Below are 25435 nucleotides of genomic sequence, written 5' to 3' on the forward strand. Positions count from 1 at the left end.
ACTTACAATTACCCGGTAGCCAAGAGCAACATTTGCACAATTAACATGAAGATAAGCACAAAATATATACATATATTTTTACTGCTATTTGCTGATGACATGTTATTATTTAAATAGTTTTCCATACATATGTGTTGAATCTGTCAAATGTAAGAGATGGGGGGGGGGGCAAAATAAACATTTGATAGACGGCAAGCTGCTGAAACAGAAGCAGAAAATCAACCGTTTCGAATCTATGGTCATATATAAGTCTCATATAATGAAAACATGGCTCGTTGGCTGCCATGCCACCCAGAAGGAAGTCATTCTGTGCGTCTAATAAGACAATATCTGCCTTGCAGGAATCTCCCCCGGCTGGTGGAAAGAACGATAAAACGGCACAGACCATGAGTCACTGTAACTTTCACTGAACCCAACGCTAATGACAGTCTTTTAGGCAAAAGGTCGTTTTCCGCACATCTGTGGAACTGCTCTGTGACCATACATATTTATTTACTCATTAGACACACAATGTGTCTCATTTCAAAGGATTGTACTTTCGGAAAAAAAAGAAGAAAGAGTGGCCGCAGCCGCTTCGTCTCGATCAGCTCTTTTTGAGACCAGAGATCTAACTACCAGCTTGGCCGCCGCCTGTGTTCATCAGAGGCGGCGGGAACGGAACCCATCTGTCGCCGGACTCGCCGCTCAGCGAAAAGATTTTAAACAGTTTTTTCAAACTGCTTGTACTGAAGTCTGAGGAGGGAATGAAAGTCATCGTTTGCATTCTTCAAGCCTGTAAAAGGACATCGGTGCAACAGAAAATTCTCTATTGTGACATAAAGCCGAACAGTTTGAGTCGGCAGAGATGAAGATGAAGTAAAAGAGACAAGGTGAGAAAAGAAATGTAATAAGAGCCTGGCACGTCGACGACGTCATAAATAGATGAAGGGAAGTGACTGAAGCCTCATTTCTAATTTTCTCAGAATGTTTAAACTGTGATTCTTTGTATATTTTGTGCGTGTTTGTTTCCTTCTACAGTCCAAAAACATTCATTTGAGATTAAGTAGTGATTCTTGGAGTTCATTTACACAATGAGGTTTGCAAACGGAACACTTTTGTGGCGTTTTGGGCGACCGTTTACACGACAACGGTGCTTGGTGTCATTGAAAATGCAACTTTTTGAAAACAGCTCCCACAGAAATGGAGACATGGTGGTTTGCTCTTCTGCACATGTGCAAATAGATGGACAAGAGGAACAATGTTTCCTCAGTCGCGTCATGACTCCCAGTCCAGATTCTTCTGGGACTTTTATTTATTTTATTTTGACAGTCACCATAATAACAATTCAACTTGGTTGACTGCCCCTACAAATGTCTGTGTACTCTAATTGTTTATGTTTATATCATATTGTCCTCTGCGTGCATGTATGTGTGGTTTTATTATTATTTCTATTTATTTTATTCAAAATTTGTTGCAAAACTTCCAGTTCTTATTTTGAACGAAAGGCGCAGAAAATATTTACTCTTATTATGTCTGCCCCTTAATACCTTCACAATGATCAACATTGTAAACATACACATATTTACAGATAGTTTTAAAGTATTCTATATACAGTATGCACAATAAAACCAAAAAAACAAAGACAAACGACTCATGGCCTGGTATGCTAACTCCATCGTTTTCATTGTTTCTGCCATTTCTGTTGAAACAGACATCATTTTCAAAACATTGCTGTGTAAATGCAAAATGTTTCTGAAATGAAAATGACGATGTGTTTTCACTTGAAATGTTGTTTTGTAAACTTAAACAGGAAAATTTGTCCAAATTTGTCTAAAACCTAAACCTCAAAGTAATTCAATCAAGTCTCTTGGACCTGATCAAGTCCGGCCTTCATGCCCGCAGATGTAAAAATGTGCTGATGGAATACGTCAACCTGGAACGAGCACGTTAGAGCGAGCTGAGCTTCACTCTGGACAAGGTGAACCGACGCTGCTATGAAGCACATTTTACATCATCCGCAGTCTGGACGCGCTTTACATTATCACCCATTCACACACCCGTCACTGCATTATGTCATCCATACAGCGCCTGTACAGAGGAATTCATTCCCTGCATGTCGCCGGGCAGTGAGCGGGGAGTTTCTAGTGTTCTGGTCACACAGTGTTCAGACCCTGAGCCCCCCGGCGCCACCGGGTCACCGTCTCTTTCACACGTTCACACACCACTGCTGACGGCTGCCACGCCGAGTTCTCGCACGCTCTCGGAACAAGTTGGGGTTCAGTTTCTTTTCCTCCTCGAACTCTTTGACACACACACACACACACACACACACACACACACACACACACACACACACACACATACACACAGGGTGATCTGGGTAATCGAACTGGCGCCCTCGGCGTGGAAGACGACCCTGAAATGTCATCATGCAACACATTTCTCTTATCGATAGTCGAATGTCACAAGATGTGATTCGGTTGGAAGTACGAGACGCCGTTTGGATGCTGAGCTTTATAATGACTCCTGAAAACCTCAGAGGATTACACTTTGCTTCATTCTTATTAAAAGTGGCTCGGCTGTATAATCAAAGATCTATTGCGCTCTGAAAAAAAAAAATAAAAATCTATAGTATTTAATTAGTTGGAGCCTGAGCAGTTCTTTGTGTTGAGAAAGAGAATTGTGCAGAGGAAAAAGAATAAATGTCAGTAAAAAAAAAAAAAAAAACGACAATGAAAAAATACATGGAGGTGTGAAGGATCCCAGTTTTCTTTGTAATTAATTCACACCGGCACAGAGTTTAGATGGTTGTGGGGGGGGGCGGTGGCGACCGATACATGTAACGCTGCTGGATGTGTTTATGAGAGCAGACGGCAGATATGTGTGATTTCACACAGCATATAAACGGTCAACAGAGAGAACTCCCGCCTTCTCATCAACTCCTGTGCTGCTGTGTCTCGACCGCTGCCCTCTGCGGTGACTCCTCCGCTCGCAGCTCATTTCCAGGCGGGGCGTGATGCAGCCGCGGGCCTGGCGGCATCCGTTTCCTCGTGTAAAACCTCGGCAGTCGGAGCCGTTTCCCCGTGTGCGGCATATATCCACGTGGAAATGTGGTGACTGTTTTATTGCGGCGTAATATCTCGGAAATCCTGAGCTGCAGAGCCGCAGAGCCGGCTTCAATGTACCTTTGATAATTGCCGTCCTTGTACGCCGCCTCGCTCAAATGAGGGTCAGTCGCTGAGATGGAGACGATAGCGGGAGCGTGAAATAGGTGGAATGGTGGTGAAAATGTAAAGGAGATAAAGCGCGGAAAAGAAAGCAAAAAGGAAGAAAAAGTGCACCTTCTGAAGTGAGGCTTTTATTTATGATTAGAATCTAAATATTCTGAATGGAGAGGGAAGAACTAAAACTTCTCAAAAGGAAGCACTCAAACCTGCATTAGGCACATTTTGTTGTTAATAATGTTGGTAATATTGCATAAACTGCATATATAATTGTACATCTAGAATATGATATGATGTGTATACATGTGTATTTGTAGTATATTGTGAATACTTGCATAAATGAAATGTATTATTATGTCTTCAGTTCATCGATGAAGCTTGAGTTCAGAGTGTGATGTCTGTCTTTGATTTGTTAACAGGGTCAAGCGAAATAAGCATTTAACTTCAGCCTAAAGCCTTTCGGCCTTTAAATTTCTCAACCCATGGATAAAAATGCTTATTTTATTTTGTTGACCATTGAACGAAGAAGTAATATTAAAAAAAACCAAACGTACCATCGTGTGACTCAGAATGGTGTGAAAAGGGTCATTCAGTGGAATTACCTGTTAGAAATGCTCCTCTCACACCACTCATGCTGCAGAAAGTTAACGCCATTGGTGACATAATGTGCAAGCATGAGCCTTCGATCATGTTGAAACTGGAAATATCGGCTGGATTCTGCATTGTTTTGCTTGCATCACTTGTCATGGAGTGATTGACGACAAACGGTATACGAGAGATGATTGAACACAAAGTCAAGAATTGAGAAAATATCTTCTAATAATGAGGAAACTGGTATTACAACAACTTCTCTGCTAAAGGCGGAGCTGATTTCCTAAAACCAAACAATGCAAATGTTTTAAAACTCAAACTTTGATGGTGTTTAAGAAAAGTTTTACACAGCAACTTTTTGAAAACAATGTCCTTTTATTGTAAAAAAATGATGTAGTATCTAATTTCCCCCCCTTGTTTCCATGGAGTTGGAGCGTTTTAATAAAGTTCCACCTTGGGGAGCCGTTTTCAAAACGTGTTTCAGCGGCTCCGAGTGGCTGAAGACTGAACTGTCACCATCTTTCCAAACGTGGAGAAGAAAACCGACTCGATCAAAAACGACGCTGGGACATTTCAGCCACAGTGAATCAGGCGGCACATTCATCAACGAGCTCAGACTTTTCAGGATGAAGTTGACTGATCGTCTATATTCTTGAAGACAAACACTAAATGGACTGTGTGTCACTGCATCCTGGTATTAGATCAGTTTGTACAAATACTTGCAAACCTTTCATAAATCAGTCCCTGTCTTGTTTCTTTTTTTTCTGTTTGTATTTGAATCAGAAGGTCTGGGGATCCTAAATCTCAAACTGTTTAGTTTCATGCTCACAAATCAAAAAACAAAAAAATAAAAGCCACACAAAGAGCTCATAATATTTCTATTTCGCCAAAACATAATGAACCACGGTCCCTCTCCTGTGTCTAACCATCACATCCACCGACTTCCAGCTGTGCACACACAGCCAAACAAACACCCCGACCTACTGCCTGACCCCAGGTCCTGGCTGCTGCTCTGCTGTGTGCATCTGGGGGTCAAAGGTTAAAAGGTGGAGGCGGACGGTATCATCCCTGCGTGGGACAGAGATACCGAGGCCTACTCACCAGCTCTGTCTCTTCAAAAGTTCAACTCAATGCAAATCTGGTCTGTCAACAAGAAATTGTTTTAAAAAAAAAAAAAAAAAAAAAAAAAGGAAAATAGTTGGGAGTTTTGACTCTTGCTTTCTCACTTTGCTTCGCTGCTGTAAAAGAGATTCACATTTCAAATGCCAGCAGGAGCGCAGGGTTGAAAGAGGTAAGGAGGCAGATATCGTAGGAGGGCTGATTTGATCAAATGGCAGCTCCAGTTCGCCGACCCCCCGCCATTTCTCTCTCTCTCACAGAGCGAAGGGATAAAAGTGACAGAGTGCAATCATTGTCTCTTATCTGCCAATGAGGAGAATGGGTAGGGATGGGATTGAGTGACCAGCCGGCTGTGGCGTGTCTCCCGTGTCAGCCCCGATTGAATTATGACTCTACAGGAAGTGGCGTGCCGCGCGGCTGTCGCGGCCGTGGATTCGGCGCGAGGCGATGGAGCGGAAAAGCAGCCGGAATGAAACACGTCTGTATTTAAAGTCCACGACGTCTTGGATGAAATAACGGCGTTTTCGAAAAGATATTGAATTGGCTGATGGAAAGATGAGCTGAAGCAGACGTCGGGTCACGCTGTCCGACCGGCCGCTGCGACACGGGAGGTGAGTCACTAGAGCAGAACCGACAGGAGCTGAGAAGAACAGCTAATTGATTTAAAAGCTGCATGGAAACTCATCTGTATGGAACTGAAATACATGGAAATGATTTTTTTTTTTAAACTGCCACGGTCTGATCTACTGAAGATGTTGTGATTACACACTTTGAACAGTATAAAGCATGCTAGCCTGAAACACAAGTTCCAACGTTATTACCTTCGCCTATGAATGTTGGATGAGAAGGTTTTGCTTTTAGTTACATGTATTTATTCATTTATTGGTTTGTATGCATGTATTTTACCAGTCTTTTGCAAAAACTACTCACCCGAACTGCATGAAATATTCAGGTTATCATCCAAGAACCAATCGATTACATTTTGGGACGTGAACTGCTAACGGTTTCGGAATAAATCCCCAAAAATGACCTCTACAAAGCGGATAGGAGAGGCACCTCATGGAGGAGATCAAAAGAGAGCAGTGTCTGTTGCCATGGAGACGCTCCCTGCTCAGTGTTTCACACAGTGTGGCAGGTACCTGACCTAACTCGCTCCGTATGAGCTAACGGCTATCATGCTTGCCGCCATTCCAAAAACAAACAATACCACCGGTGGCCGTAAAAGCAATCTACATCGTACTGCCATTTCTGTTCATGCTTTATCCAGGATCCCAGTAAATTTTTCACCTACATTCATGAAAATATTAGTTTTCAGAGGCTCCATTCAACAGTCTTGATTATGAAGCTGTAAGTAATCCAGCAGTTGTGTAATATTATCTGGATTATTGTGTAAGTACAGTGGAACAGCCTGCATCCTTAAAGTGGCTTTATTGTGATAGAAAGAGAGCAGCAGGTTCTTACATGGGATAACAGAAAAACCTCCAGTGAGAATATTGCTGCTGTAGGTCTTTGTGTACGGATGCGTCTCAACACGTGGTTCTCTACGGGTATTCCAAATTCCTTCCAGAGCCAAAAAACATTTATTAGGCCCTGTTTACACAGTCAAGTGTTTTTGGTGTCCGTTTGTACAATAGCCTTGCTTGGAGACACTGAAAACACAACCTTTTGAAAATGCTCCAATTCTGTCTCCATGGAAACGGGGATAAATACAGGTTTTGTGTCACGACCACAGCAAATAGTGCTTCTGCACATGCTCATTAGATTAACGATGTTTCATCCGTTGCGTCACGACTCGTAATCCATATTCTCCTGGGGCGTGGTAGTTTTATTTTGACAGTCACCGTAATAACAATCCAAGTTTTGCCCATACGAATGTCCGTGTTCTCACATTGTTGATATTTATATGGTATTGTTCATTCTAAAAAACACACAACAGCACCCACTGGTGGCCCGAATGAAAACGACATTGTTGTCAGTGTTCAAAAATGAAATGTTTTCACTGGAAACTTTGTCATGCAAACGCCTTCGTAACTCTGAATTGTTCGTGATGCTTAATGTGGCGAGCATTTATGCAAACTTTCCAAATCCCTTTAGCAACTTTTTATATATTTTTTGTGAAAAGTGGAAAATCTCTTTTTCTGGTGTTGTTGGAGATTTTGACATGAAAGCATGCATCGCTCCAGAGTTAGAAGTCTTAATTATTTCTGAAGGCTTTTGCAAAACTCTCAGGAATGGTCTTATATATCTCCCGTTTTTGTCTATATTCCATGATGTAATTCTTCCCTCCAACATCATTACTTTAAATTAAGTGGAAAAAAAAATTTAAATAAAGGAAAAAAAGAGAAAAAAAATGGAAATGTCTCAGAGGCAAATGCATTTGTAGACCTTTTGTGAGTTTTAGGAAAGTCAATAGTGACACATACAATATGAGAAGATTATTCATAAAGCTAAAACCTCTACAACCAGTAGTATTGATTTAATTATCAGCCACTAAAGTGAAGTGACATCATTAAAATGTTCATGTTTGGCAGAATCCTAAAGAACTGAAGCTTTAGTGTTACATTACCTTTATTAAAACTAAATAACAGATGCTCTTGCTTTTTTTCTTCGTAGTCTAATTAGATAAGAACAACTATTGATTTTAATTGCAGACAGGTTTTTCCACTTCAATCCAAACTCGTCCCAGCACGAAAAAAAATCCCCATAAAAACACTCCCATTATTTTTATTTCTACCTGCACATTTATTATTCTCATGAGTGATTATTGCCGACATCAGCTTCAAGTTTAGAATAAAAAGCTATCATTGTCTGCTTTGTTTTGAAGCTGAAAGTCCAGATTTCGATTTCGTTTTATACGAAATCTCATTAACTCAAAACAACCAAGTATAGTTTTTTTTTTTAATGGAATACAGAATACTTTTTTTTTTCTTGAGAAATGAGCTGTTTTAGCTTATTTCCATTAACAAAAAAATGTTGAATTCAAGTTTTGTAATGTGACTTTCCTGTACTTGGCATTTAAGAACTGGTGCTCCAGAGCTCAACGCTGTTTTACCTTTTGATGTCAGTCAATATATAGCTAAAGTTCATGCTTTATTTATAAACTGCACATTCTGTATGAATTCACAGCTTCTCTATGTGTGCTAATAATGCTGAAGGCTAACAGCTCACTCCATTGCCCAGGTTTATATTTTTATATTTAAGGTTGAGTTAATGACCGAATTTGCGCTAATTACAGTAATTTTCCATTTTCATAACATTTCCTTTTTTATCTCGAACCACAGGAGCCTTCCTTTTAAAGACATTTCATTCATCTATTTTATGTATTTTTTTATTACCTTTAACAGCGTCTATTTCCAGTCATTTGGACAACCGGAGTTTTGTGATCAAAGCTCAAAGCACAATAAATTACAGCTCTTTTCACCACTCCACAGCACTCAGGGTGGACAAGATTTCTTTTACATGCAGGTGAAGTGATGGTTGAAAGCTCAAACTAGTTATCAGTGGTGAAAAGTAAAGTGTTTTGCACTCAGTGACTCTACTTAAAGAGGTTTTTCAAATTATTTATTTTGTTGATAAAACTAACTTTTATGTGGAGAATAAAACTTGAACTCACCCCTCTGCATGTTCAAGTTGACGCCTTTCTTGCTTTAACATCTTTATGGGCTACCCATGTATGTGACCTACCTACCTACCTACCTACCTACCTACCTACCTACCTACCTACCTACCTACCTGCCTATCTACCTACCTACCTACCTACCTACCTACCTACCTACCTACCTACCTACCTACCTACCTACCTACCTACCTACCAACCTACCTGCCTATCTACCTACCTACCTACCTACCTACCTGCCTATCTACCTACCTACCTACCTACCTACCTACCTACCTACCTACCTACCTACCTACCTACCTACATACCTACCTACCTGCCTTCCTACCAACCAACCTACCTACCTACCTACCTACCTACCTACCTACCTACCTACCTACCTGCCTTCCTACCAACCAACCAACCTACCTACATACCTACCTACCTACCTGCCTTCCTACCAACCAACCAACCTACCTACCTACCTACCTACCTACCTACCTGCCTTCCTACCAACCTACCTACCTACCTACCTACCTGCCTGCCTTCCTACCAACCTACCTACCTACCTACCTACCTACCTACCTACCTACCTACCTACCTACCTTCCTACCAACCAACCTACCTACCTACCTACCTACCTGCCTTCCTACCAACCTACCTACCTACCTACCTACCTACCTACCTACCTACCTGCCTTCCTACCAACCTACCTACCTACCTACCTACCGACATACCTCCCTCCCTACCAACTTACCTATATATCTACCTACCCACCTACCTACCTCCATATACCTTCCTATGAAGTCCCCAGTGAGGAGAGGAGGATAACTGCAGGGTCAAGAATCCTCCACTGTGATTGGTCCAGAGAGGACCAGTAGTGGGGTCATGAGTCACAGGAAGTATCTGCGCTAAAAAAACACTCTCTGCACATGTGAAACCTTCGTTTCCGGTGAAACGTTTGAAACACTCTGCAGCCGCGGCCACGTAGCGGAGATGTAAGGGTGATTAGCATTCACTGCACACGAGAACACATGACACGAGGAGGAGGCACACGCAGCATCTGATTATCGACTTCACGGTGACCTTTCACCACTTCTGTGTGGAGAAATGAGACTCTGGTTCTGACTTTCACTCTCTCTCCTGTGAAGTGTTCGGCCGGAGCCAGACTGCCGGCGTGAAACACGTTACATATTCATGAGGTCGCGGTTATCGGCCACCTGTTCGTCATTGATCAGCGTTTCCTGTCGGGGGGCTCACAGATGCACAGCGATCTGGTGTTTAAGCACCGGCCATACTTTTTCTTCTGTAATGTCCCGAAGCCGCTGGAGGAAAGCGTCAGCTTGTTTGATTCTGCTTCATAAATACATCAAGCGGAGGCAGAGAGCGGAAGTAATGGCGGATATGTAGTGACAGCTCGCCCACTTGATGAACTGACAGCTGATTGCTTGAGAACCCCCCACCCCCCCCCCGCCCCCGACACTGAGAACTGTTACTCCGAACACACGGCGCCACAAACAGGAGGCCATTTTGTTCAGTCTGTTTAGCATCTCAACTAAAAAACTGCTTCCAAATGTATTGTTGATCTACTTTGGGCGATCCGTTGACATGAAGTCGGAATTTTCTCACAGAGAATCTAACAATTTTGGACACTTCCTCCAAGAGATTAATCAGAAAACGCTCATCATTTCAGTCTTCACGGGCGAAATGGTGGATTGGGGGAGATTTATGGCTCTTACAACTAAATGTTCTGCTCCTCATCGAGACGCGACCTTTAGCAAAGCCGCACCCTCGAACACAGAAACCGACAGCATTCAACTCCTAAAACCACAAAGAAGCTCGAGAGCTGGCGGAACTTTTGTGTTTTTATCTGTTGTCAAGATGCAACAGTCAGACGATGTGTTTGGGGCCATGGGTAACAGAAACGAGTTTTTCCAAAAGAATAAATAACAACAACAATAACAAAAATGACAAAAACTATAATATTATAATAATAATCATCATCATCATCATTATTTTGTAGTGCTTTTTATGAATCAAAAAGCATAAAATGGAGAAACACCATAAAAACACATAAAACACATAAAACACATAATAAAAGACACAGATTTGTGCTAAGTATTAAAGTAGTTCTGAACAGGTGTTATCACACTTCCCAAACAAAACATGAACAAATGTCTCCAGTGAATGACGCTGTGTGGCAGAACACACAAAGTCAACACCGTGACTAAAAACTAGGACATCTATATTTGGTCCAAAATAAGGCAATATCTTGTATAATCTTAAATATCTAGTCATAGAACATCAATCACATAGCGCCAGCAGCGATGAGCTACTTGAAGCTCGCCACTATGGGCCGTTTTTGGCCAATGAATTAAAATGAGTTTGACACTTCGGCACTAGACTCACAGTGTTCTGACATCTTAGCTAATTTGTGACTGTTAATGTATTGCAACTATATGGGTGTTATTAAGACACCCTACATGGAAAAAAAAAAAAGATATGCGATAACCCCGATTTATGAAAGAAGTAACTAATAAAAAGCAATCAATCACTTACTTTGAACGGCTTACCTATAATCCTGGCGGTTCTGTAACAGAGAGGATTAGTATGAAATGGACTGTTGGGTCACTTATAGAAAGGCGATGCCTTCATACGAGAAAGCTGCGACTTTACAGCATGTGTGAAATCATGTCTCACTTTCCGAGTCACTCTGTACCATCAGGATGAAAAAAAAAAAAGGTACCCAGCCTCCCCGGCAATGCCAAGCTGAGCATTGCGAGCAATTTTCACCCTGTGACTCGAGTCTGAAAATCATCCAGTAGCAAACTGTTTTGCAGACAAAAGCCAGCCCAGTCAGCACTGTGGGGACAAAAAAGCTTCAGAGGATGATGCGACAATGAGTTCTGAAACTCTCAAAACCTTGACAGGAACTGTCTGCAAGGCTTTTTATTTTTTGGTCTTTTTTTTTTTTTTTTTTCAAATGAATCGTGATTCTGCAACTGGATGGTCCGTTTGGTGCTGGTAATGTATTCAGAAAGCCCATTTTGGTGAATAATTTAGTGTAAATCTGACAGAATCTCCCCAGAACGCTCCGTGTGTTCCTACAAAGTAGAAATTGGAAGCAAAAACCCAATTACAGTCTTTGAGCAGGATTTTTGTCTGGAAGGTCCCTGGATTGCGGTCATGAGGAGAAACGAGCATGTTACTACCGTCACATGCAGGATAATTATTTAGGTCTTGGTGCAAATGAAGCGTGTGGATATAAAAACTGAAGCATTACCAAGCAACACTGAACAAGATGCTTTTAATTGATGTTTCTTGGCTGATAATTGCATCGTAGGCTGATCAAAAAGCAAATGTTGAGTTGTTCATGGTCTGTCTAGTTTATTAATCTATAAAAAAATACAGGAGTTTGTTTTTCAACAATAAAGAGAAATGATGCAAATTGTTCAAAGAAATAAGTCCGGACATAAATATGTTGGCAAATATCAGATGCAAGTTTAATGATTTTTCTTCCTTTAGTTATAAAATGTTGAAATGTTAATTTAAAGACCAAACTATGGGTTGAAGGCTGTTTTACAAATATATAAATTATATTTATGAACTTTAAAGTGTTTTCTCTCAGGGGGTACACCGTGCTGTTATTATTTGAAATCTCGCTTAACAGCAAGTCAGTTCCTGTGTGGAGTTTGTATGTTCTAATCTAGTTTTCTGATGTGTTTTCAAGTGAAAACAGAAAAAAGCTTTACAGCACTGTTGGTGTCTGTTTACAGCAAAACGGTGCTCGGACTCAGTGAAAATTCGAAATTTCTGAAAATGGCTTCCGAGGCGCAGTGGTTAACACGCTCGCCTCACAGAGAATAACCGTGTTCTCCTCATGTTGCCCTGCGATGGAACGACTCATGTCCAGGGTGTGACCTGCTGTCGTCGGATGAGACGACAATCCTCGTCGAAAATCACTTTGAGAGACTTCAGTCGACCTGCTGCTGAAAATTATTCCAACGATGATGCAGCACATCAATGACTGACAGTGAAATCTCTCCACTGTTGTGTAACACTGTGACCCTTCGCAGCTGAGAAGGACATAAAAAAAAAAAAAAAAAAAAAAAAAAGCAATCCTCACTTCAGGACGTTGTGTAGCAAGGTTGTTTAATGAGCCGTGTAATCTCCCTGCAGAGCCTTTACCAGCAATATTAATGTGCTTCATTCTCCTGTTTGTACAAAAGGTGATAGAATTCCCTGCAATGGAATAAAAAGTACACGGAAACTTAATTGTTTACAGGTCAAGTCTGAGGATATTTAATACTTTTCTGACCGTCGGTAAATCTCATGGAAAAGAGAGCGAGAATTGGAACAAACACAGGTTTACCTGAGGAGGATTTGCAATTTTCGTGTGAGTCACAGGAACCCATTGTCACCGGAGAAAATGTTGAAAGCATCAGTGAGCCGTGCTGCTGCTCAGGGTGACATGTTCCTTCATTACAGTTAGCACACACACGCATGCACGCACGCATGCACACACACACACACACGCGGTAAACAGTCTCCACTCTGCACAGAAATTAGATGAATCCTCTGGTGAAAGCAGCTGCCAACAAATATTTATGCCTGTTTGAATATCATTTAGAACAACACCACTACAGTGGTATTTTTTGAATTTGTATGCATACGAAAAGCTCTGCGATGCACTGTTTGACCTCGGAATGTAATTTACATTTAACACAAGCAAAGGTGCGTTGTCTCCTCTCGTACCGAGACGAAATTGGTTTGAAGTGACTCTGGGAAACACGTGTAGGAGCGCTTTACATACCTCTAACTGTGTTTGTGTATAAAAGATAGAATTAATGTTTTTATTTGGTAAGTGTTTTTAGTTGGGACGCTCATCTAAACGGTTTCCCAGGATCGATGCATGTGTACATTATGAGCAGGTTAAATAAACAACACAATTTGGATGAACTTCCGTTTCAAGCAGATCTCTGGTACAAATCCTGCAGTTTATCCATCCATTCACCTCCAACCACCTACGTGACTTCCTCCGATTACTGGAGCTAATAATTTTAGTAATAAAACATGAATGCAGGTTGTTTTAACACCTTTGAACAAACACCCACTGCTGTCGCTTTTGGCACGAGTTTGGGTCGTTTCACACCTGTTCCCTTTATTGTAATGTCTTACTTTCCTTGTATATAAATTTTTTTTTTTTAAATCAGGTTAATAGTCATATTTTAGAATTTAAATCTAACTTACAAGCAGTTCACACATAATTAATATGTATTGTTTTGACCAAATGGGACTGCAAGAGCAAAATGTCCTCCCACATCTGTAGCTTTCATTGTGAACATTGTTATTTCACTCCTTAAACTGGTTTTGTTGACGCACCACGCTCCAAATGTGAATCCATTGGATCAGGTGGATAAACACAATGCCTTCAGGGCAGCGTGTCAGTCAAGATCTCGACTGCAGTCGTCTTGATGCCAACACCCGTCCTCACTGGCTCACGCAGAGAAGGATCCGTGACTGAAAAGCATGATTCGTGCGAGCTTTTTGTCTTCATCTATCAGGTTCATTTTGACTGGCGTAAACCGAATGCAGCTCTGCATTCAAACTCCGAAACAAGTTGAACTCCTCTGTGATAGAAGTCTAATAAGTCATCACAATCAGTGAGGAGACTGCTGAGTGGGAGAAAGTGAAAATAACCACTGGAGGGAGGGGGGTGGGTGGGGGGGGGGGGGGGGGGGGGGGGAGACCCCTCAGAGAAGCAAATCTTTCTTATGACTCAGCTTATTTGATTAATTTCCGACATTAGCAGCTGAAAATGGTGCATCACTGTGCTGAGACGTTGCATAACGGATGATCACCATATGCCGGCTTCTGCCTGCAAATGAAGCGTCGAGTTTAACCTCCTGTCAGAAAGTGACAAGTTCAGCTCCGAGATCAGAGGAAGAAAAAAATCGTATACAGCCCCTAACACTAACTAGCCCTCCTCAAACATCAATGGCTTCTAAGAGGATGTGAGCAGAATAGACAAGATCCAGGCTCCTCCAGGAGAGAGAAGGGACTTATTTTTAATTCAGCAGAGCAGAAACTCATCCACGGCCTTTACAAGAGTCTCATCTTTGTTTTTGTCTTAAACAAGTAGCTCCACATCATTGTGAAGTAGCTCGACGGGCGCCGAGAGTCCACTGAATGTCACTTTGCAGCCTACTTTTGAAGGGTGAGATGTGTGAATTTTAAACAGGAGGAGGAACAGGCAGATTGTGGAGTGTTCACTTGTCACATTCACTGGAAATATGAAGGTGAAAAAAGCTAAGGGGAACACATCCTAGTCGCTAGCATTGGTTAGCATGAGTTTCCAGAATCTTAGATTTAATGGGAGTTGGTTGGTTGGTTGGTTGGTTGGTTGGTTGGTTGGTTGGTTGGTTGGTTGGTTGGTTGGTGGGTTGATTGGTTGGTTATTGGGTCGGTCGGTTGGTTGTAATTCAAGAATACAGTAATTCTTCTCTCTCTCCTCTTCTATCTATTCTCTTGTTCATATATTTAATCTACATTTCTACTATTTATGCAATTAACTATTTCCTTCTCTAAAGAAAGTTTGGGTAATGTTGTGTTTTTGTTTGCATGTATTTATTTAATGGCTTGTATGTATGTATGTATATATATATTGTACGTTTTTCGCGAAATTTGAACCCGAATTGCATGAAATCTATTGGGATGTCATCATCCAAGGACCAATCGAAGAGATTTTGGGAGTTTAGCAGCAAACCATTTCCAGATAAATCCCCAAAAATGTCCCATACAAAGTAGAGGACAGCGGCGCCTCATGGAGAAAATCAAAGGAGCTCAGCGTCCGTTACCATGGAGACGCCCCAGAGCTCGCAGCTAATACCTCGGTTCGGCAAGTATCCACAAACACCGGTGAGAGCACGTTGACTTGGGTAGTGGTTCATCTGTGTGCTCATTGTTTTGCACAGTGATGTCGCCATATGAGCTAATGGCGAACATGCTTGGCGAAGGTATATGCGCTTTACCGAGGGCCCGTTCCCATCTAATTGTATTTTCTGTTTTTGCCCTGCCTGCTCTATGTGCCCTTTTAATTGCGCCCCAGGGGACAAATAGGCTTTTCAATTTTGAATTTAATTCAATCTCAGCCAGTCAGCCGGTATAATAATCATTGAAAAATGCATCAATCTCAAACAATCTACTTTGTGCATCTCTATTTCTTTTCCTCAGTTGTTGGAAAGCAGGTGAGTCACGTGGCTCTGCCCCGGCCCGGGTGGCACAGTGACTCAGTGTTTAGTGCTATTGTGCCAAAGAAAGAAAGCTCGGAGTTTAAAAGCCTGCACAGAGGGATTTTGCCTTCAAGCTGTCCATTATTTCACAGTAAATGCACAAGTGTCTTTTTATACTTGCACCGTGGCTACCTGCCAGCGCTCAAAAGGTGAGCAGTGTTTATTTATACGTCGGGGAAATGCACTCTTTAGCGGTGGACTCGGTGATGACAGTATCTCTGTTGGCCTTGGCACAAATGCTCCTGACAGAGTTGTATTGCAGGAAGAGGCAGCAGCTGAAGACGTTATTTGAACTCCTCCACCGGAGGGGAGTGTCAATATGGAATGATTCTGCCAAAGGTGAAGGGAAATGTTTGGTTATGATTAATCCAAAGGTCCACAGGTCCGGATAGAAAATCTGGGACATGTTTCCTTCTTTACTGGAGCTGAATGTTGGCGTTGGTGATAAAATCACAAGATGTGAGTTAATCTAGTGCGTAAGAGAGTGATTTGTTGTCCTTTTGGTCTGCGAAACTTGAATAAGTATACTTACTGAGCCCATATGTTAAAAGGTCCTGCACTGTATATGATGCATATTTTATGATTGTAAGACCCATTTTATTAATTTCCCCCGGGGCACAATAAAGGATTTTTATTCTATTCTATTCTATTCTATTCATGTGTTCAATTAAGAAAAATCTGTGTCATTCTCGTCCTTTTATTGGTCATTCTGTCTTAAACGATCTCTGCTGTGCTCCACCTGGTTTCTGTTACTCATATTTACTCATATATGTTTGCACATCAGTGGTGATGGCTACCTCATGCCAACTCTCCATGTGGAGCATGCTTGGATTTATCATCTAAGATGTGGAAATAAGAGATTAAACTGAAAATCATGGGATTGGAGGACGATCAGCTTTATCACATGAGCTATATCTGCTCACTGTGTAAAATGTCAAGAAGACGATGTAGCATATCAAAAGAAATGCAAGTCATTGCATCTTGCATTAAAATAATAGAAAATAAATTGTTTTGCATCTTTTCATCTTGTTTATTGTTATTCTAAGACAGTATATCACAAATGTAGCATGATCATTATTATATTACATGAAGTGTGTTAAATTAATGTTCCATGCACTTCTGCAAACTCAAAATGATTGAATTTTAAATATGAAAGAACTGTGCAATTAATCACAATGAATTTACTCTATATTTGTGATTAACCAATCCAAACACTTTAATCAATTAATGTTTAAGAGATAAGAAATGAAATGATGATTTAATAACTGATGTTAGACACAGAATTAATGAAGCAAATATGACCAAAAGATAAACAGACCCTCTTTGGAATTCTGCTGGTTTGGAGCTACAGGCACACACGTGAAGGCAAAACATGGACAAATCTCAACTCAACTTTAAAACATTTCGGACTGTATTATTTGTAAAATATTGCATGATTTAAATTACTGCACATTATCACATTACATTTGTATTGACTTTACAAAAAACTGATGATGCTGAGCAAACTCTAGATGCCACTGAGCAGGATTCGTTTAAATCCTGCTGCAGTTTTATGGTTTCATGATGAAGTGACAGCCTGAACACAGTTAACTGAATTTAAAGTGCAACCCTTTGCACAGTGAATGATAACTATAATATCATATCATTTGGTTGTGCAGCATCCCGACTTCTGGAATTGGATTGAACCGGGGAAAAGATGTGTCAATAAAGTTTTAGAGTGAATAATCTCAGTCAGTTGAGTCATCGACGGACAGAGTAATCAGTTATATTGTGGTGAACTATTATTATTTCTTTTCTTTTTCTTTTTTAAATGACCTGCTCTGGTTAATCAACTGCTGCAGGTCGTCAAAGACGCCGTGGATCATTGATTGCCAGAAACAAGCGAAGCCCTGTGTTGTCAGCATGCAGCTCGCTCTGTGTGAACGACGCGTGTCAATGTAAGCTCTTGTCCACAGCCACCGTGCGACTGTACCACGCCGCAATGTCGACGCTTAAGGCGCTCATATGACGCTGCTGTCAGGACGCGGCGGCGAGTGCCAAGATTTCACAGGGCTGCTTATTTAGTCGGCAGCATGAAAGCATCTCAACGTGCTCCAGTGACGAGGAAAGCGATGCATGAATCTGCGTGTCCCTGATTGCGTGTGCCGGAGAACAACACAGCCGCTTAACATTTCCAGATTGTTCTTGATCTTGGCCGCGGATGAAACGACCTCCACTCAAAGTCCAGTCGCTTGTGCGGGAGCTTCGGAATGTTCAAACTTGACACTGTGTTGAACTCATTTGAAGTGATAATCTATTTGTCTACATCTACCGGCAAGCAAACCTTGTCTGCTGATATTAATGACGGACCATGGCTGAGGGTTGTAAAACAGGTGAGTGAGCAGACCTCCAGTCAGGACGATATGGTGGACCGCCGTGTCCAAATCTCCAAATAAAGTGTCTTGTGCAAGCGTTGGGTAAACATGCAGGAGCTTCAACATCAACACTTCTATAGAAGATAAGCAAACTCTCTATGGTACTGAGGTAAACATTCTTTACTTATAGAGTCATTTTTTTTAGTACTCCAGCAATCTCAGTGCACTTTACATATCAGTCAGATGCACATTCACACATCAAGAAAAATGGCCACTGACGCTTTTTGCTTATCATTTGAAGCAAATGTGTCTTCCTGAAAGGCATTTTTCCACGTACACAAGTGGAGAAGGGAATCAAACTGCCAAGGACTGCATTGGAAGATGACCCTCTCTACCTACTGATAATCAGCCAACCGTCAAAATAACATCCATCCATACATCTTCTATACCAGGACTCTGCAAGCAGCAGTTCTGAATCACAAGGCTCTGTGTTCCCTCTGTCATGGCTGCATAATGGTCCATTTGTAAATAAACAGTTTGAGGAGATTTTCTTTTATTAAAATTTTAAACTCATATCCTGCCTAAAATGGGCGACAAAAGGTAAACATGGTTCAAAAGGATAGAAGTAGTTTAAACAAAAACTGAAGAGTCAAAACTGCTGAAATACCGGTAGCTAAAAAAAAAAAAAAAAGCACAGTATTTACACAACAAAGTTTTCCAAGTGAAAATGGAAATGTGTTTACATGACAATGGTGCTCAGAGCCACAGAAAAGGGAACTTTTTGAAAACACTTCAACCCCATGTAAACAGTCAAAAACGTAATGTTTGTTTTAATGGTGCTACTGTGCACGAGCACAGTTTTGTTACCAAACAAACTAACCACATCCACTAGAGGCCTTGCATAAAAACAGCATCATTTTCAGTGTTTCTGCTGTTTCTGTGTAAACAGACATTGTTTTCAAAACATTGCATGTATTTACATGCAATGTTTTGAAAACAATGTGATTTCACTGGAAACGGGGCCTTCAACAGCTTAAAGACTTAAAGTTTTTAAGTCTTTAAGCTGTTTAAGGCCCTAGATTTGGAAAATTATTAAGATTGCTTGCAGTGATGAAAAAATAAAAACAGTCCATGTATCAAAGAGTGAAAACTGTAAAAACAAAAATGGTTGAAACCCAGAAATAGAATGAAAACGTGTTAAAAACTGTTTGCTTACAATGCTGGGTAGCATTGTGATAAAAAGTCTACTGGTTTAAACAGAACACAAAGGTAGTTTTTCTGTATAGAGCAAAACTTCAAAACATCCAAACAAACTTTGTTTGGTGAAAAGTGGTAAAAACAACCCTACACTCACGGATAATAAGCAAGTTCAGCTGAATGGCAGAATAAACCTTGGACTCATCGGCAGTGACGGATTAACATGAGGAGTGGAATAACGTGCAAACTCTGCACAGAAAGGCCTTGAACACAAAACAAAAAAACCAAACTGGTGTTTTTACCGTGAAGCAAGAAGGCTAATAACCATTAAACCACCATGAGGTCCCCAACATCGTGGGAAGTTTCAGAACAAGGAGGTAATTGCCAGATATAATTGGCCAACATATGCTGAATGGTTTTCACTCTTACAGGCCATTTCCTCCACTTTCTTTGTCAGTCTCAAAACTCTTTACACTGTTTTGTTTTGGCCTCGACAGACGGATTTAGCCGTGTCATGAGGCGACACCCCGATAACTTGAGACACACAAGCCTCCGCGGAGTCAGATCGGACCTTCATCGATGCTTTAATGCTTTATGTTTGGTTGTGTACGCCATCAAGCCCATGTGTGAGTCATGTGGCCCATGTGCGCATGAAAAAATACTAAAAAAAACGATTAGGCGACTGAGATTCTGGATGTAGTCGTGGCCAATTCGAGAGTGATAATATTGTGAAATGATACGAAAACAAATCTCGTTAAAATCGCAGATTTTTAAGACGCGATGGCAGATCTCTTCATGACTGTCTTATGTCTGAGATGGACGAAGCCACGGAGTGCAGCCGCCATTAGTCACAATTCCATTAGTCACACTCACACACCAATGGAGACAAACAAGAGACTATAAATAGATTACAACCTTACTGACCCTGAAACTGGCCAAACAAAAGGTGAAGCCAAAAGAAGACGAGACCCTGCACATTACCGACGTTCAGTCTTTAAAAGTTCTCGCCCTGACTTACCTGGCGGGGGATCTGCTGCTCCTGGAGGTCCCGACATCTAATCGAAAGCTCAGGGGATATTGAACTTTCTCTATTGCTGCTCTCAATTTATTGAAGGGCTTTACCTTTACACATCAGAGAGGAATACTTCACTTCTCAGGTTTTAAAACTGCTCTTTAAAACCCATTTTTACTCCCCTGCTTTCGACCCAGCAAGAGACGTTTGTGCTAGTTTTTACTATTTGACTTTCTCTTACTGTGTTTTTGTGGTGTCATGGGTATTTATGTACAGCACTTGGTTTCAGATTTGGCTTTTCTTTAAAGTGCTTTAAGGTTGACTTCAGATGAGATTTAAATGCTAAAAAAAAAAGAAAAAGAAAAAAAAACCTTCAATAGCAGACGCGGCCATGGATCCCTGACTACTTAGATAATATTTTATTAAAGCTGCAGTGAGGCTTTTTATTGCTGCAACAACGAAGTTTCACATTTCCTAATATCGCCCTGAAATGGTGACCATGACAAAAACAAACCTGGGGAAAAAAAAAGAAAAAGGTTGAGAGTAAAATTATGTATCTGTCACACTATTGACTAATGATGTTTTTACTCTAGAATAAGTGGGTTGCCTTTGGTAACAAAACACATTAACCGCCACAACTCAAGGTCATATTTATACCATTTGCTTGATGGATGCTTTGGTGGTTTGACATTATTGTATATATTCTACCGTTGCGAAACTAAAAACACATCCGTTTCGTAGCAATTGTCACAGATTTAGAGGAGCACTAAGACACTGGAATACATTAAATGTCTGCTGTGTTTACGTTGCATGGATGTGGGAGCCGCTCCCGCCCACACACGGGCTGCGTCCGCACAAAGAACGCTCCCCACCGGAGCGATGCTTGTGCTGCCAACCTGCAGGGTCTCAAAAAACAATATGCTTTCTCAACAGCACCAAGCTTTTAATGGGTGGATGACACCGGTGTTGATGACACAGCGGGCAGGAGGAGGTGCAGGGGGCTCACGGCGGAGTAAAGTATAGGGGACAGAGAGACAGAGAGAGAGGTAAGCGTGTCGGAGTGGGTAATGGGTATGGGGGCCATAAATTGAATTTCATGAGCGAGCTGGCGGGACGAGATGCGCAGAGGTCTGAGAGTACTGAGGGAAAAGCTACAGACAACAATCACACAGCTGAAGAGGTTGATCTCTCACTGGTGCGTGGCACAAAATGCTGTTTTTCGCAGTAAGTGCTTTGGATCCAGTTTCATTTATTCCTGCAATAAACAAAAAAACATTGTCAAAAAAAAAATTGTGGGTATTATCTTACAAATTACTAACATGGCTGGTTTGAAAGTATTTACTGAATGCGTCTCAAATGACTGTAAAAGCTTTGAGCACTGACTAATCAATGACGTGTCTCTGAAGCATAAAGGATATCGACTCCTGCGCTCTATCACTTCAAAATAAAATAGTGAAACTGAGCCCAGAGGTTAGAATCTTAAAACACTCTTGCTTTCTGAATTTCTCAAACATTATGCTGATATTATAGATACTGTAAAGCCTGACAGTGGTATATAACTGAAGTGGAAACGGACATCGTTTTTGAAAACATTGCTATAAATGCGAATGTTTTCTGAATAGAAAATGTGGCAAAATGCCAGTTTTTATTGGAAATGCTGGTGTGTGAAGAGACCGTGTAAATAAATAAATAAATAAACAAGCCTGAAACAGACTGTGTGACAATGATGCACTGTAAGTCTATAAAAGCCACAAAGACATTTGTACCTTACATGTGGGGATGTAGAGTTTGCATGTTCTCCCTTTTGGATTTCTTTCATTTTGACTTGTTCCCACAATCAAAAACCATGCTGGTGGGATTATTCGGAGCTGTGAAGGTTTATGTTTGTGTAAATAAAATATATGAATAAACTGTAAAACTGTTGACATTTGTTTATGCAAACCAACCAACAATGGGCCCTGAACTGGATTTGCTTCATTTAGACAGATAATCTTCAATAAAAAAAAAGATGTCTTGATTTCTCTCTCTCTAGTAGTCTGTGTGTGTGTGTGTGTGTGTGTGTGTGTGTGTGTGTGTGTGTGTGTGTGTGTGTGAGCAGCCTGGGGCGATGAGGAAAGCCGCCCTGAGGAGGCGGGGCTCAGTATCGATCTGACCAATTGCTGATCAACACCAGAGTGACATGAAATCAAACACATCAGTGTCATTTCATGTCGGAGACTTGTGGCACTTTTTAAATCGCCCCTGGCTCTGTGATTGGCTCAAAGTCAGTTCTGGTTTGTTCTGGTGTGTTTCTACCAGATGTTGAGATGAAGACAACAAGCGGTGAGTCGCTGATCATTAACTCTGTCACATCTCTTCTAATTTACTGGTTTGAAAGAAGAGAAGAAATTAGCTCAACTTTCTCCACCATAGATATTTTTGTTGAGCTTTCAGATTCTAAAATGCTTTGAAACATGAATTGATGTGTTGTTTGAAAATACACCTTTTGTGTTCCCTAAACTCCCTAAACAAACTATCATTTCCAGTAAACCAGAATCAAAACACATTAATTTTTCTAAAAGGGACTTAATGAAGCATGTGCTTGCATTTGTTTACAAGTATGTTAATTAAAGAGTCTTAATAAGTGTCTCTATTACTAGCTGTTTCAAAGAATGTTAGTAATAATGGAGAGCCCCAGCGAAGAAATGTATCACCAGCCGCCACTGAATACCAACATTTCTTTGATGCGGTTTGTTTTTTCTGACATTCACAAGCAGACTGCCAACGATGACATTCAGTGGGTCTCCAAAAAAAGACGGAGATCGTCATCAGGGAAGCCGCCATGCTCGAGAATGGAGTGTTTGGATTCTCTGGATGTGATGAACAGTTTTAAGTCTGTGTAATGAGGCTCATCTCAGCTCGTGAATGAATCCTGTAAATACATCGGAGCAGCTGGAAACACAGAACGGGCTCAAGTCGTCGGCGCGACGACGTACGTCGCCGGCTCCACACAAACGCCGGGAAAAGGTGAAGACGACATGGCGTTTGCGTTGCTGAGAGAGTCGTATCGGACAACCTGCCAGTCTGCCGGCAGCAGCCGCTCGAGCTGCGAGGATGTAATTAACAACACTGGCAGCTCTGAGCTTCCCCACCTTCGCTACACCTCTTCCTCCTGTTATATTGCTGCCATAAAGCTCTGCTGCAGTGTCCTAGTTGGAAAAACACAGAGGCCCACATATCAAGCCTTTCATCAGCTGCCACCAGTAACTGAGAGCAGTTTTGATTCCAGCAGCGGAAGTTACAGCAAAGTTGAATTCCAGCAACTTGGCCCAAACGGTCGTCAAGCTACTGGATTTAATTTAAAAAAAAACCAAAAAACAACAACAACATTGAGTCGGTGCAGATATGTGATCATTCTGCATTAAGGGGGCACGAAACAAAAAACAGCAAATAAGAAAAACAAAGGCGACACTGATGCAAACAAACCAGAGGGCAGACAATCAGTGGCGGCGTAATGGTCCAGAAGTGAAAGGCAGAAATGAGCCGTGTGGGCGGGAGGATGCAAAGCAGCGGGTCCAAGGCCGGTGTGCAGAGGTAGCCCCAGGTTTTTGTAATGATTTAAATGAACCCAGAGACTCCGGGAGAAGAACAAAGCCAAAGGCCAGAGTAGAATATTTTGACATTTTCCACACATATCGCTGGCTTGAATGCAAAGTGGTGGTATTCGCTGGAATATTTGAATAAATCTTGTGGGCTTAAAGCCAGAGATTACTGTAGTAGTGGTGTAATTCTGCAAACCACGGGCCCGAACTAAGCCAGTCTGATCCGGTGTCAGAGACATGAGGACAATTAACGCACCGCGTCGCAGACAGAGAAGATGGCCTTTATTCTATGTATAAGTTCATTAAACAGCACTTAAGATGGCCTTATTAGCGGTTCACAGTTTGCACACATGAGAGGAGCCCGATAATTGAGCTATAGCTTAAAACTGAAAGCTCGGGTTCCGGGGCCTGTGGCTGTCCCCTGCATGCACAAAAAGCTTGCATAATGCGACACACGCAACACAAACCGCATTCCCAAATTCCTCGATATGATTGCTAAACATTCCTTCGGAGAAACGTCAACAACCGTCACTCCGTGTTGAACGCTGCCATCAACATGTGCTGCAAGCTTCACTTCCCAGTATTAAACCGATGATTTGTTACGGGGGAGCCGTTCACATCGGCGCTGCGTGATTAATTAGAGAGGAAACAAGAGGAAAAAACACACAAAGCACTCACCAAATGTATCTTCATTTATTCTCAACTTTCTCTGTCTTGTCCCCTTTACTCATAAATTACATTCCAGTTTTATGATTTTTAACTATTATTCAAAAAGAAGCAGCCCTGTGATGAATTAAAGGCTCATAATGTTAAAAAAAAAAATGAAATATGGGGAGTTATTGGGAGATAAAACTAAAAACATCGACTGCATTTCATTTTCTTGTCCTAAAATGCAGTTGGACCTACTTTCAAGATGTTTTCCCTCCTTTTTCAAGCTCTCAGATCCCCGAATGGTTAATGTGTGAAACATTAAAATAAAGACAAAATAACCTAAATCTTGGACCGGCTTCCACGACAGCGTTTCAAGTGAAAACGGATCATTTTTGGATTTTTCAATTAAGAAAAGTTTCACATTCCCATGACAATGCTTTGTAAACGATCTTCATTCACATGGAAACGGGGTAGTAAGCATGCCAGGCCATGAGGTGGTGCTGTTTTTTTCTTGGTTTTTTTTCAGAAACAAACAAGGTGAAGCAGCTTTTAGTTCCTCCGCTCCTCACCTGTGGAACAAACTTCCTGAACACCTGAAGACCGCCGACACTCTCACTTCTTCTAAACCAGGAAGTTTAGAAGTTTGTTCTTTTAAAACATTCCTATCTTTACAGGCTTTTGAATACACAATAGATTTTACTTAATTTACTAAATTTATCTTAATACAGCTCTTACCTTATTTATTCTACTTTTTATGCTGTTTGTAAAACTTTTATGCTTTCATTTTTTTAAAGCTTAAATGTATTCCTTTTATTAATATATGTCTTGTGTCTTTTGTAA

This window comes from Blennius ocellaris (genome assembly GCF_963422515.1).
Source record: "Blennius ocellaris genome assembly, chromosome: 8".
In the NCBI taxonomy this organism is placed as follows: domain Eukaryota; kingdom Metazoa; phylum Chordata; class Actinopteri; order Blenniiformes; family Blenniidae; genus Blennius; species Blennius ocellaris.